Here is a 12,540-nt window from a genome sequence, read left to right as displayed (position 1 = left end):
CCGGCCACCCGCCCGGCCCGGCATTGTTCGCCTCTCCTCGCCGCCGCGGGACCGGCCAGGGGGAGCCCCGCGGGCCCACCCCGGAGCCGCTCCTCGCCAACTTTTTGCTTCGCGACTTGGCGGCGGCGACGATGCTGAGCGGGAGGCTGACCCGGCCGTTCCCCCTGTCCCAGCCCCCGCTGCCAGCCCTGCGGGCTCGGAGGTGGGATCGGGCGGGAGCGAGGGGCAGGCGCGCAGTAACAGCGCGCGGTGCTCTCTTGGCAGAAAGTCCTGGAGCTGAAGGAGGATTTGCAGCCGGTCCCCGCTGGCCCTGCGGAGCAGCAGCCGCTCCTGCCTCGCTCAGGTCAGGACACGCTGTTCCACGATGGCTTGGGCGCGGGACGGGCTGGAAGGGAGGGTGCGGAGCCGCTCGTGTGCGACAGGCGAGGCACAGGCGTACAAAGGAAGCGATGGGAACATCCTCAATGGAGCCTCCGGCGGCTTCCCCCGCCGGGAAGGGGCTGCCAGCGCTGCCGCTTCGGCAACTGGGGCGCTGAAAACTGCAGCGCTAATGGGGAGGGGGAGAAAAAAGAGGTCTCGGAACGGTTCATAGAGATGCGCTTGGGGAGGGTGAAAAGGACGAGCAGTACTTAATGTAGTAAATTTTAATGTAAATTATGGGGGAAAAACAGAACAAAAAAAATCATAAGGAAGCGTATCTGTGAGAAGGTACGTAGGTTGTCGTAGAGCATTTACCAAAAGATGAGGGAATGTTTTCCCAGTTCAGTTATCCTGAAGTTAGAGTTGAGTTTTGGTGGCATGCCACAGGAAAGGATTAAAGAAACCCCAAACAAACCAAGCACACACACACAAAAACACAAACAAAAAGCTTTCCGGAATAATCTTTTATCTTATGCAGATAATTCCGTTTAAACAATTTCTTGCATGGGATGCTAAAAATCAGGGGTTTTTTTTTTGCAGAAGAGGGAAAAAGTGTAACTCTACATGCTTTAAGGACTTCTGTAAAGGATTTTATAGTAGACGGTCACGTATGTTAAAAAAAAACCCTAACAAAAACAAACAAAATCTCAGAATTAACCACAACTAATTACCAACTTTGTTTTTGTTTAACCTGGAGTTACACTCGTGTTACTTTCTAACCTTAAAAGTTGGGTTCTGCAACTCCTCTACACGTAAACAACGCAGAATACTTTTCAAGTGCAGGGGGCTGAGTAGGAGGAAAGGAGATTTAGGGATTGGATTTATTTTTCTCTTTTCCTGTTAGTGGGGACAGGTCGGCTTTCCCAGGACCTGATTGCGGTATCTGTGTGCAGAGTGAGCAGAGCGTTCGTTCACCTGTCTGTCCATCTGTCTGGGCAGATGTGAGAGGTTTTATTGTTCTCCCGCAGAAGGAAGTGGGCAGCAGGACAGGGCAGAGAGTAACGGGGAGGAGCGAGAGGAGCAGAACAAGGGGGGAAGCAGAATGGGTACGAAGCTGGGACTGGGCTGATGCTGCTGTACAGTCACCTGTGCAATTAAAGCCTTCTGATTTCGATAGCTTGCAAGAGCCTGGGATAGTCCTGTAGGGAATAAAAAACGACTTCTTTATTAGGGATACTGGATGCTGAGGGACTCTCTGGTTTTCTGTGGAACTTGGGCTGGCCGAGTGAAGGGCAGACAGTCACCTTTTCAGGTTTTTTTTGCAGTGGGTGCAGTCAGCTTTTCAGGTTTTCCTAAATCTCAGAGGGAATGGCTCCCTCAACTTGAGCATGCAACAGTTTTATCAATCTCTAAACTGATCTATCAACTCACTGTTTGTGTCCTCTTGGAGGTGATCCTGGAAGCAAATAAATGTGCATGAGAATACTTACCAGGAATTTCTCCACTGTCTTGGATCCTTCCATTTCTTTTGGATTTTTAAATTAATGCTACCGATGGTTTTGAGGTATTTTAGGCTGTTATTGTGATAAGCATTTCAATGTTGCTGTTTTAAAGAACATCTGTGGGAAAATGATATGAAAATAGTACTGCCAAGCTTTAAAGAGAAAAAGGGCTCCATGGCACTCTATCTTGTCTATGGCTTACATAAAATCACAGTCGCTGTTGGTTTTTTTACTTATGGATATTAGTGTCACAGAATTCAAGTAGAGTAAGTAGAGTTTTGAGAGGGTTGCTGAAAAGTACTGTTTCCAAGAGATGCAGATTTAATTTGTTTGTATGCTCATTCACAGCTTTCCTCGGTATTTTGTGTTCTTTCCTGTATCTTTCAGCTCTGGTTCTATCCCGGTGTAAGCCAAGGGGTGGGTCCACAAAGAGTTGAGGCTGGCACTGCTGTGGACCTGTCCCCAGAGCCTCAAAGTACCCATTTCCTTACTTGTCACATCTCTGTGCTTTGTCACTGGCAGCGACACTGGCACTGCTGTTCTCTGCCCCGGGGCTGATCCATCGGAAAAGTAACATTCGCTTTTAGCCAGTTGGTTTTCAGCCACATCTGTTCATTCTCCAGTCAAGTTAATCATACAGTCATGTGCTGGTGTGTCTGGGGAAGGGGGTGCAATGACTAGGAGATGAAAGGTGGGAGAAGAATGGCAACATTTTCTAAACAACATTGCCATTTTTCTCCACCTTAAGTAGCTCCTCGGACCATGTCTACAGTAGCTCCTGTGAGAGCAAAACGATTTTGTGTTTTATCTGACCACACCGTATGTTAAGTATGTGAAAATTTAGCATTACCTTTTCTTTAAAGATCTATTATGCTTTCCCTATAGCTCGTGTTTGTCTTCTGCATTTCTTAGGTTTGGGGTTTAGTTTGGTTCTTCCCCCCCATTCCTCCATGCCATGCAAAAGTTTTCTTGGGCAAGTTTTTCATCACCCAATGTACATCTGAAAAGTTTTCTTACTCTACTGTAATAGTTTTTACCTTGGTGTGTATTTCTCTGAAATGATTAGTAATTATCTCTCTCTGCATTTGCATCTTCTAAGTTCTTACAAGCTACTAATGAGGATATAATTATATTTTTAAATTTTCTAGGTCTAATTATTGGAGGTATTTTATACTCTTAATTTTCTTCAGTTTATCTGTGTTTCTTTGTCAAAGTGAGATCCAATATTCCACGAGTTGGAGTGATTCATCTCTCTTTGTTGCCTGAAGTGATATTTGAGCCCAGGCAGATTAAAGTCACATTGGTCATTTTGCAGAAGCATTTGCTTTGCAGACAACTCTCTCATTTGTTCAGCATTCCCACACTTGCCTGTCTTTAGCTTCTGCTTCTGGCAGGGCTTTTTCCTTGATTTTATATCTGGGTTTTCTTTGCATTTCTTTTTCCACATAGTCCTATTTCTCTCTCTTGCTTCTTTAGTTTTCTTTTTTTGCACTAACACCCTTTGAGTTGTTCCTACCCACTGGTGTTGGTAAACTTCATTCTGTATCATGCAAGTTTCATTACCATTGCCTGGAGTCAGTCTTAGATCTTTAATTAAGATGTTAACGACAACTCGACTAGCAAAGATCTTTGCAGCAACCCAGTAGATGACCTCTGCATCCGTTGGTTCTGTTTGTCTCATATATCATATATATCATTATGCATAGTTTCGAAGCTATTTGTTAATTTTCTAATAATATGATCAGTGCTCTCCAAAGCCAATCTGAAGTAATTTTTAGCTGTGATTTCTGTAGAGAGTAAGAAATGCTATTTTAAATCTAAACTTATTTCATTGCATACTGTGTTCTTTTCATTCTCTACCTTCACAGCATTTCTATCTTCCTTTGAGTAGGAATCAATTTTATTAGGGTTCACAGTAACGGATGCTCCTCTCTCTCCAAATTCTGCTAACAACCATGCTAAATAAATACCCAGCATATTCCTTTGTAGAACCTTGTAAAAAAGCCATGAGTTGGCATGCATGGAGCTCATTACAAGATCTGAGACTAGATTATTAGAAAGAGTTTTTTAGGGGTAGGATGTGGTGTTTTGAGTTCTTGGGTTTTTTTTGGGGATTGGGGGAGGGTTTGGTAGGTTTTTGGTTTTATTGTTTCTGCCCCTTGGGTCGTCCTTTTTCTGGAGATGATGCAGTCACTCCCCTTTGTTTTTAACACCATATGAATTAGACGTTTTCCTGCTAGGGAGGGGCAGGTTTTCCAGTTCCTGGTGCTACTGGCTGAGTCACTGACTCTGTTTTTCTGTTCTCTTGTAGATTTATAATTACCTTGTTCTTACCTTAGAATGTGATTGCCAAAGGGTAGATGTTTTACACTCCTGTATTTCTGAGATATGAGTGCCAGTGGCTTTCAGAGCCTGGGTGCAAGCCTTCTAAACATCTGCTTTGCTGTTGCCAAAGAGAAAATAAATCAGCGTACCCTCAAAGCACCTCCCTTCCAACAGTGTGGTAACCATTAATGACAGATGTCCAGACAAAGTGTAATCTCTTGTAACCTGGACTGCTTGAACTAAGGAGGAAATGTCAAGAGAACATGGAGCAGGTGTACACTGAAATGGAAAGGGAGGATTTATTAATGTGTCCTAAGTTCATTTTAGCTGATCATAGATCTCCGTAGCTGATCGAAAGAAAGCTCATTTGTACCAGACTAGCAGGATTTAGGCAGATCTTTTGGTTTGAAAATCTTGTTAGCTTAGGGAAAAAAAAAAGGTGTAAAAGAGAGGTTTGTGTAAGAAGATTAAATCCAAGCACACTCACTGCTCTTTGAATTACCTTTATAAAAATAAAATAATAAAATTCTACTTATTTCTCTGCCCCCAATTCTTTGTGAGGGATCTATGTGATCATAAGAAAATAACTGTGCAGGTGGAACATGGAAATCTCTGCTTCTCTCCATCCAGGATGCAAACTGAAAAACAGAGTAGCAGCATCTTTTTCCACTGCTTTTGGTCACAGGTTTTATTTGTAAGAACATTCTTTAAAGACTGGAGCAAAGTGTGTGGTTGTCTGTGTACCTTTAAGAATCTAGTTTTGCTTGGCTAGCTGCCCTTTTTCTCCTGTAGATTAATCCAGCAGAAGGTATATAACCTGTTGACCTTCCTGGGGAGAAGGGTCTGGAAGGGCAAAGAGATAAATCAGAGGGTTCATGCTTTCCTTTAATATATGGGGACAAGTTTGTTTTTTAGTTTTTGACATTTCTTTTTAAAATTTTTTTAAATTTTTTTAAAACACTGATCCTTCTTTGAGGGTTGAGGTTGTAATTACAAATTCTCATGATTTTCACTTGCTTTCTGTGAAATTGCTCTGTGTTCAATAGGTTGGAGGTGATGGCATGTTTATGCCACATTCAAGAGAGGAAAGAGTTTTGAACTCAAAATAACACTGGTTTGAGTTGAGGGTGGCTTTACGGTGTCATGCATCAAACTGGCAGGAGCGCTGGAATCTGGCAAAAATGTCTGGTGTGTGTTTGCCTGGAAATTTCACACTGTTGTACAGAAAGGCTGACTTTCCCCAGTGTCAGCCGTAAGAACTGAATGTGTAAGCAGTGACTGTTGACCTGCTGCTTGATTCAGATGGAGTGTGTATTCCAAAACTGAGGTAGGGTGGTGTCTGAATACGCCAGGAGAGTGCAGCTGGGTTGATAGCAGTGGGTAGGGTTCATTCATGTGATGCAGGTGTTTCATCGTGGCTGTTCTCTACTTAGGCATTGCTTCATGACAAGTATCAAACCCCTTTAAGCTCATGCCTGACTACTGCTAAAATCAAAGCACATGTGGAATTGGTTGACTGAAGGAGGAAAAGCCAGAAGAGCGCTGAGCCCTGGACCCATTTCATATACCTGTTCTGTATGTTAGTGATTTGCATTTGTTTTGAGCCTTTAGTAGAGGGCTTAGTCCTGACCAGACAGGTCATGCTCATAACACAGATCACCTGCAAACACCGTAGAAGGGGAAATTTGACTGCATTCATGGGTAGTGTGATCACTGCCTATTCTCATGTAAGTCTCTTAGCCCAGGTTCAGCTATTTCTTTTCTTGGACACTGACTGTAGTTTTGGAGCTAAACATTTTCACTGCATTGGATGAGATTTGCAAACATCTGTCTCTTGTCTGAGCTCATGTTCAATTCTTCCATTAGTGTCATGGGAAGCTAAGTATGTCACAGTTGTGAAGCTTTACTTTGAGTCCTAGACAAGAGATTGAAAGATGTCATGGGCAGGATTAGGAAATAAGAATTTGATTTTGATACCATAAAGTGGGTATTATGAGTCTCAGCTTAGTGTTACTTGTCAGTAAACCCTTAAAAGAAGCTCTATTTCCAGACAGTGTCAAACATGAACCCCTCTGAAATTACCACTTGCAATTACAAATCACTTTTAAAGTTAACCTTTTCTTGCCTTGAAGTTCTTTCTAGATTTTAACCTTATTCTGATTTTTCCATTGGGTGGTTCACTTACATCTTCACGTCATTTTTTTTCCATTGGTGAAATGGCAGCTTTTGAGCCCATTGGTGAGATTTTCAGGACAACTGAGTTTTGGCAAGTTTAGGAGCAAGGTTTTGTTAGGTTGCTGTTGAGGGTTCCCTATCCTTTAATAATTAAGTGAATAATACTCCTTGGAAAAATGCTCAGCTTGATTTATTTCTGTCTCTAGCTCGGTTTGATAATTCTCAAGTAATTTTAGTCAGTCAATATCTACATTTGTCTGTATGTAAAGGAAACAGTTACAATTTTCCTGTGTTAGCTGATACTACCAATGCTTCTGTGATAGAAAAGGGACGTGATTATTTCACTCCCTCCTGGTTCCTTGCTTTCTAACCAGCTCCAGGGAGAATGACTTCTGGTGACTGCTGCTGCTAGCACGAGGGTGACTAACCATTTTCACCCTGCCACAACCTTCATCTGTTTGGGAAGCTGTGACACACATGCCACATGTCTTGGAAAGTCAGGGAGAATGGGAGCTCTGGGAACAGTTCCCACATGGGAGATAACAGTGACTCCCCAGGAATTCCACTGTTCCTTTGAGAGCTGGGGCCAGCCCAGTGCGTGGCTCAATCCCAGCACAACCTGGCAGTGTCAATCTCTGCTGCCCTTGCTGGCTCGTTTTTCTCTCCCAGCTGAGACATAAATCACCCAGTAGTCATTTTGTCAGTCCCAGGCTGGTGGCCTTGTGATGTGGCCCGTACGTGGCAGCTGGGCATGAGCTGGGCATGAGTTGCCCATGGCTCAGGATCGAGCCCCAAGCTGGCCACCCCTAGGCTAGTGGGGTCAGAGCTGGCCTTTGGGTTTTGTTGTTGGGTTGCGGGGGTTTTTCCTCCCCTCCTTAGGGCAGCAAGGCTCTGTGCTCTGTTTCCTTTATCTCAAATGTAACTGATTGGATGGTGTGCAAGGCCACACACAGCCTTATCTCATCACATCCTGTTTGACTGCATTATCCAGGGCTGCACTGATAGAAGTTCTCCTCTCTCCTTGCTTTGATTTATATCACTCTGCTGGACACTACATCCTCTCTCTGTTTCAGCCAGAGCTAGCTACTGCAATAATTTAAGAGTTGTTTTGCTTTGCTCGGGAAGTCAGGTGCCTTTTGAACAGCAGCTGCTGCAGGCAGTTTCGTGTAGCAAACAAACCAAGCTTGATTTTTGTGTTAGGCGGTGTGACAAGCATTCAGCTGGAGCCCAGCCTCCTGTTGGATATGATCTGAGGCTAGTAGTGCTTGTTCCTTTGTGAACCAGCCATTCAGTGTTGAGACAGAGACAAGAATGCAGCCCGGGGATGTGATGAGTGTATTACCTTGTCCAATACAGAGAGGCAAATCTCGGTTCTTTTCTCCTTGCCTGGCACTTCTGCTAGTTAAGAGCTTTTACATCTCTACAGCCAGTAGCACTTAACTGGTTTTATTCATGGATTATGCAGCATTACTCTGTTGTCCTGGGTGGATAGGGCTATTCACAGGGAATGGTCAGCATTACTTAGGATTGCAGGAGGCCTGGGGCAAAAAGTGAGAGGACAGCCAGGCTCAGCCCCTGGCTAAGCTGTTGTGGAGTGTTTGAGCAAAGCCTCTCAAGGGGCCCAGTGAACGGCCTCTCCTGCCCATCTCCACTGTCTGCAGGTTGCTTTAATGATGGGAGTGCAGTTCCTGAGGAACTGGTTGCAGTCTGGTGCTGTAAAAGTGCTTTTACCTTCCTAGGTACAGTTCAGTGCCAGTTGGTCTTGCTTCAGTTGCATCTTTATTTTTTTCTGTAGACACCTTATAAACATGTCCATGATTTTTTCCTCTTTTTGTCTGCGAGCTTTAGGAAACCTTATAATACCTGCTTTCCCACCTTTTCCCCTTCCGGTATGTTTTTTCTGCAGTCTTTGAGTTGCACCATCTGGGAGCTACTCATCTATTGATTGCACTCATTTTTCTCTTTCAGAGGAACTAAGCTATTCTTGTAGTGTCCCATAGATTTTCCCAGTCTTCTTCCTCTGGTAAGTTTGAATGCTACCTTCCATCTTTTACCTTGAGCAATAGGTTTCTTAGCATTCCAGACTGTTGCTTCTCTAAACCTGAATCTCCTTGTATCACTGCATTGTGTAAGTTCATTTGCTAGGTGTTCTAGATGGGATTAAGTGGCTGGTTGCTCCTGTTTACAGGTTTTCTTATTGTTTTGTATATATAATAAACTCTATAGCTTGAGCAGCAGGGTATCATCTCTTGTGGCTGAACTGATTTTTTTTTTTTTTAAATTCTCTGACTGGTGATCAGATATGAAAATGTTATGAGTTTGAATCCTCTAAGTAGCAGTATTTGGCTCATGTTACCAAGGCAGTGAATACCGGAATTGCTTGGGTTTGTTTGCATTTCAATGACACCAAGGAATACCTGTAAGGTGGAGCAATCCCTGCCAGCACAGCCTGCAGTTCCAGTGGATGAGGCCGAGGGTGAAGGGATGTTCTTGGTGAAACACAGCGGCTTTCCCATGGCGCAGCCAGCTCCGGAGCAGGAGTGGAGCCGGCTGCCAGACTCCGCACGGCTGTGCTGGCAAGTGCCCCTGCCTGGGAGGGGTGAGTGAATGGGGACCTCTCTGCTCGCTGTGCTGTGCTCAATTCCAACAGGGAAAGGGGGTGGCCACGGACTGGGGGGAGTCTCTTGGACAGAGCAGCTCTAAGAAAACTGAACAACTGGAGGCAGCTGGCTGTAATTTTTCAGCTCCTCAGGAAAGTATGATTTTGTGCTGAGCAGCTGCCACAGGCACTTAAGAGGGAGCTGTTACCAACAGTAATGACTGAGGGATTAATATTAGAAAGCAGATGTGTCAGACTATGGACTCTGTTTAAAGATGTGCTGCCTGTCAGTGAGACCTTGCTGAAGGGCTCTTGGCAGCTGTCTAGCCCTGCAGGATCTCTGAATCTCAATGAGATACCATGTGTGAAAGAAAAGAGAGTTAGTGTTGAAATTATCAGAATTGGAACACTTAAACCAAAGCTTCTGGGGCTGAAAGATTTTTGTGTTTTCTCCATGGTTTTGCTTTGTGAGCAACTCATTAAGAAATGATGATGGCAGAAAGAAAAACAGGGAGCAAGAGTGCATAAGAAACAGTATTTGGACAGAGGGAAAGGAAACATTAGGTAGGAAGGTAGAGATACTGTGGTGAGGAGGTGCATGGGCTCTGAAGGGCCTTGTGTCTTTGAACCTGGGAGAGAACCCATGAGTGGACCCTACAGAAAAAGATAATTAATCATCTCTCAGTAAAATAAGAGTGAGATCAGAATAAAGAAAACTAAGGTACAATCACAGAAGTACAAAAGCCAAGGAGTGAGGCATAAGTTCAGGCTGAGGGAATCCCAGGAGAGAAAACACCAAACCCTGTGACCTGGCAAAACTTTCTATTATGAATGTGGGACAACATCCTCTGAGTACTCTGTTCCTAAGAACTGTGCCTGGTGAGGAAATTCAGACGGGAAAGGAATTGAGCACGTCTGGGATGTCTGTTTAGTGCTTTCGGAATCAAATTCCCTCCACATCAGAAGAAAGCTTTGTGACTACAAAGTCTTCCACAGGCAGAACTTAAAAAAAATTAACAAGTACTAAAATATTTAGTAATATTAGAAAATTCAGTAATAGAAATCACCATTAAAGTTACCAGGCTGTATGCATGTAGCTACTATTGAATGGAAGACAGAAGCAAATGGAAAGTAGATGCTAACTGAAACATTTGTATTTTGTTAAAGAAGTTACTAATGAACATTATTGAAACTTTTCTTATTTTTTTATTCTAATTTATTCTAATCATATCTAATTTATTTATTTTCTTATAAATAAGATATTCTCATGATTCTGAAAAATCCTCTGTGTTTCACCTGCTTGATCATTCAATGGGAAGTGATTCCACTGCCAGTTTTCCAATTTGCCATCCTAATAAAGTCACTTATCACAGGGTTTAGCTCCCAGCTTCTTTTTAGTCTGCTTTTCTTAGTTTAATGAGTGGTCATCTTGGCCACCACTGAGTTCAGATACACGGTTTAGGAAACAGAAGGCTTGAAAGTGTTTAGCCAAAGCAGAGACCAGCAGATCAGATAGCACTCAACCAGGACTCCCTGAATTACTGTCTGTTGCTTCTGGCACAGACTATTGCCTGGGACTGCACATGGAGCTTACTAGTTAAGCAACATTATTTAAGAAATCTTTGCAGGCCTTTTAAGCCTTTGGCATCTTAGTGGTCTAGAGGCATAGAGTTATAAGGATTTCCGTGGCCATTTCAGTCTATGGAATTTCTTCAGAAGTTATCAAATAGAAGTAAAATTTCTGCTAGTGTGCTCTGTAATCAGTAATAACAGAGATTTTAGCTGGAGATGGCCAAACATTCCTTGATTTTATCCTCTGTATGGTTCCCCATTTTTCATCATCCATTAGGAATAGCTTTAGTACCAAGAAGGGAAAGCAGAATCAGGACCCAAGGTGTAGAAAAGTTGGGATTGACCACAATAGCACATATTGGTTCTTGCTGACCTAGTTGTAGCTTGAGATAAAACTAACATTGCTGGGCAAGGCACGAAAAGTAAGAAGCACTTAAAAAAGTGTCTGGTCACTTCAAGAGTTATGTAAATTCTTCTGTCACTGCTATTATGTTCCACATCTCCCTTGGTTTACACCAATATGAGAGAAAGTTCACATCTTCTGTCTCTTGCTTTGTGGACTTCTCTTAATGTACAAACGACATCTGCTCAAGTCAGTGCAACTTTTCTTTAAGGTTTGAAGAACTGAGTCTGGAGAGTTGACACTGCACTGAATAGGACATGTTTTCTCCTCCAGTTATTCTGGAGCTTAGATTAGAATGGACCCAGATTTTCCTGTGCCACCAAAAGTACTTAGTGCAGATGCTGAGCCTTGCAAAATATGAAATGATCCTGCAACAGCTCCCAGGGTGTGAGTGTGGTGGGAAGAGGAGAGTTATGCTTCAGATACATTTATTTAGTTTCAGCTTGAGTGTGCCATGGTGAAATCATCTGCTAGGTATTCCCCTGTGTCGGCATGGACACTAAGGAAATGAAAGTTACTGAATTCAAAGTAGATGCTTTTTTATGGTCATGATGGTCCTTCATTCCCTAGGAGATGACTTTTGCCTCCTGTGTACATTGCATGGGGATTTGGCTTGATAGCAGAGCTGTAGCTTCCAGTCACTGTGGCTTTGGGAGTCCTGTAGTTCATAGTTGGAGATGTTTGCCCTTGGTGTGACGCTCCTGTGAGATTTGCAGCTCCCAGTGCAGGTGGTATGATGAATACATTTGCTGTCACACCTTGGGTTTCATTCTGAACCCTCCATTTTTCAGCCTGTCATCACAAGTTAAAACCAGCCTGGGCCTTGTGTTTGTGGATATTTTAATGTGTGTTAACTGTGGTGGGTCTGCAGAGCCTCCAGTGACCTGGGATGCTTGGGGAAATATGAAAGGAAGATTTGGAATAGGTAACTTCTCTTTCCCTGTCAGTGTCTCCCTGTGAAAAGCTTACTCCTCTACACTGATTCCCCAGCAGGACTATCTCTCAAATACCCATGTAATTTTTTATTAGCATCTGCCAGTGAAAGGGGGGAATGCTGGGCGAGGCAAGCAACTGTTACCCCTCATTTCAGGGTCTCTTAAAGTCACATTGCCAGCCTTGATGCCATGCACAGTGTGTGTGGGATGTCTGTCCCACTGGTAAAAGCCAAGTGTGAGTTCTCCTCTCTGCCCCTCTCACCTCCCATTTTATAATTTCTTTCCATGTTCATTAAAGCTTTGAAACTGTATACCATGGATCAAGGGGGTTGAAATAATCTCGTGTAGGTGCTGAAATGGATGGATGGGCCGTGGTAAGCCATTCCAGTGATTTGTGTGTTTCAAATACTCTCTCAGGAAATAAGTCATATACTAGGTTTTCTAAACGTCTTTCTGAACCACTTGTTAAAACGCTGCACAGTACACAGTGTCTAATTATTTGTCTGATTTATATTGGCTATATTGAAATTAGTCAACGGCACAGTATTGTCTTACATGCCTTCTTTGGTTTTGGTGGGTTTTGGAGATGTAAAATATGTATCTGCTGCCATCTGAAGTAATTAAGGAGCAGTGAAACCTTCTGAGAGCCAGTGTTGTCAAACCTTTACC

The 12,540-nt window shown here is 43.3% G+C and overlaps 1 protein-coding gene across 1 annotated transcript in view; it reads left to right on the top strand.

Annotated features, from left to right (window-relative positions):
• The first annotated feature begins 207 nt into the window (after window positions 1-207).
• Window positions 208-12,540, top strand: part of TEAD4 (TEA domain transcription factor 4) — a 51,613-nt gene continuing 39,280 nt past the window's right edge. The window contains exons 1-2 of the mRNA XM_033053432.1: window positions 208-343; window positions 8,331-8,385. The gene's annotated coding sequence lies outside the window, so the exon portion shown is untranslated. The remainder of the gene's footprint in view (window positions 344-8,330; window positions 8,386-12,540) is intronic.

The sequence above is a fragment of the Catharus ustulatus genome, chromosome 2, assembly GCF_009819885.2.
Source record: "Catharus ustulatus isolate bCatUst1 chromosome 2, bCatUst1.pri.v2, whole genome shotgun sequence".
NCBI classification, from domain to species: Eukaryota; Metazoa; Chordata; class Aves; order Passeriformes; family Turdidae; genus Catharus; species Catharus ustulatus.
Note: the sequence above shows the minus strand (reverse complement) of the source record. Positions and strands in the feature narration are given on the sequence as shown.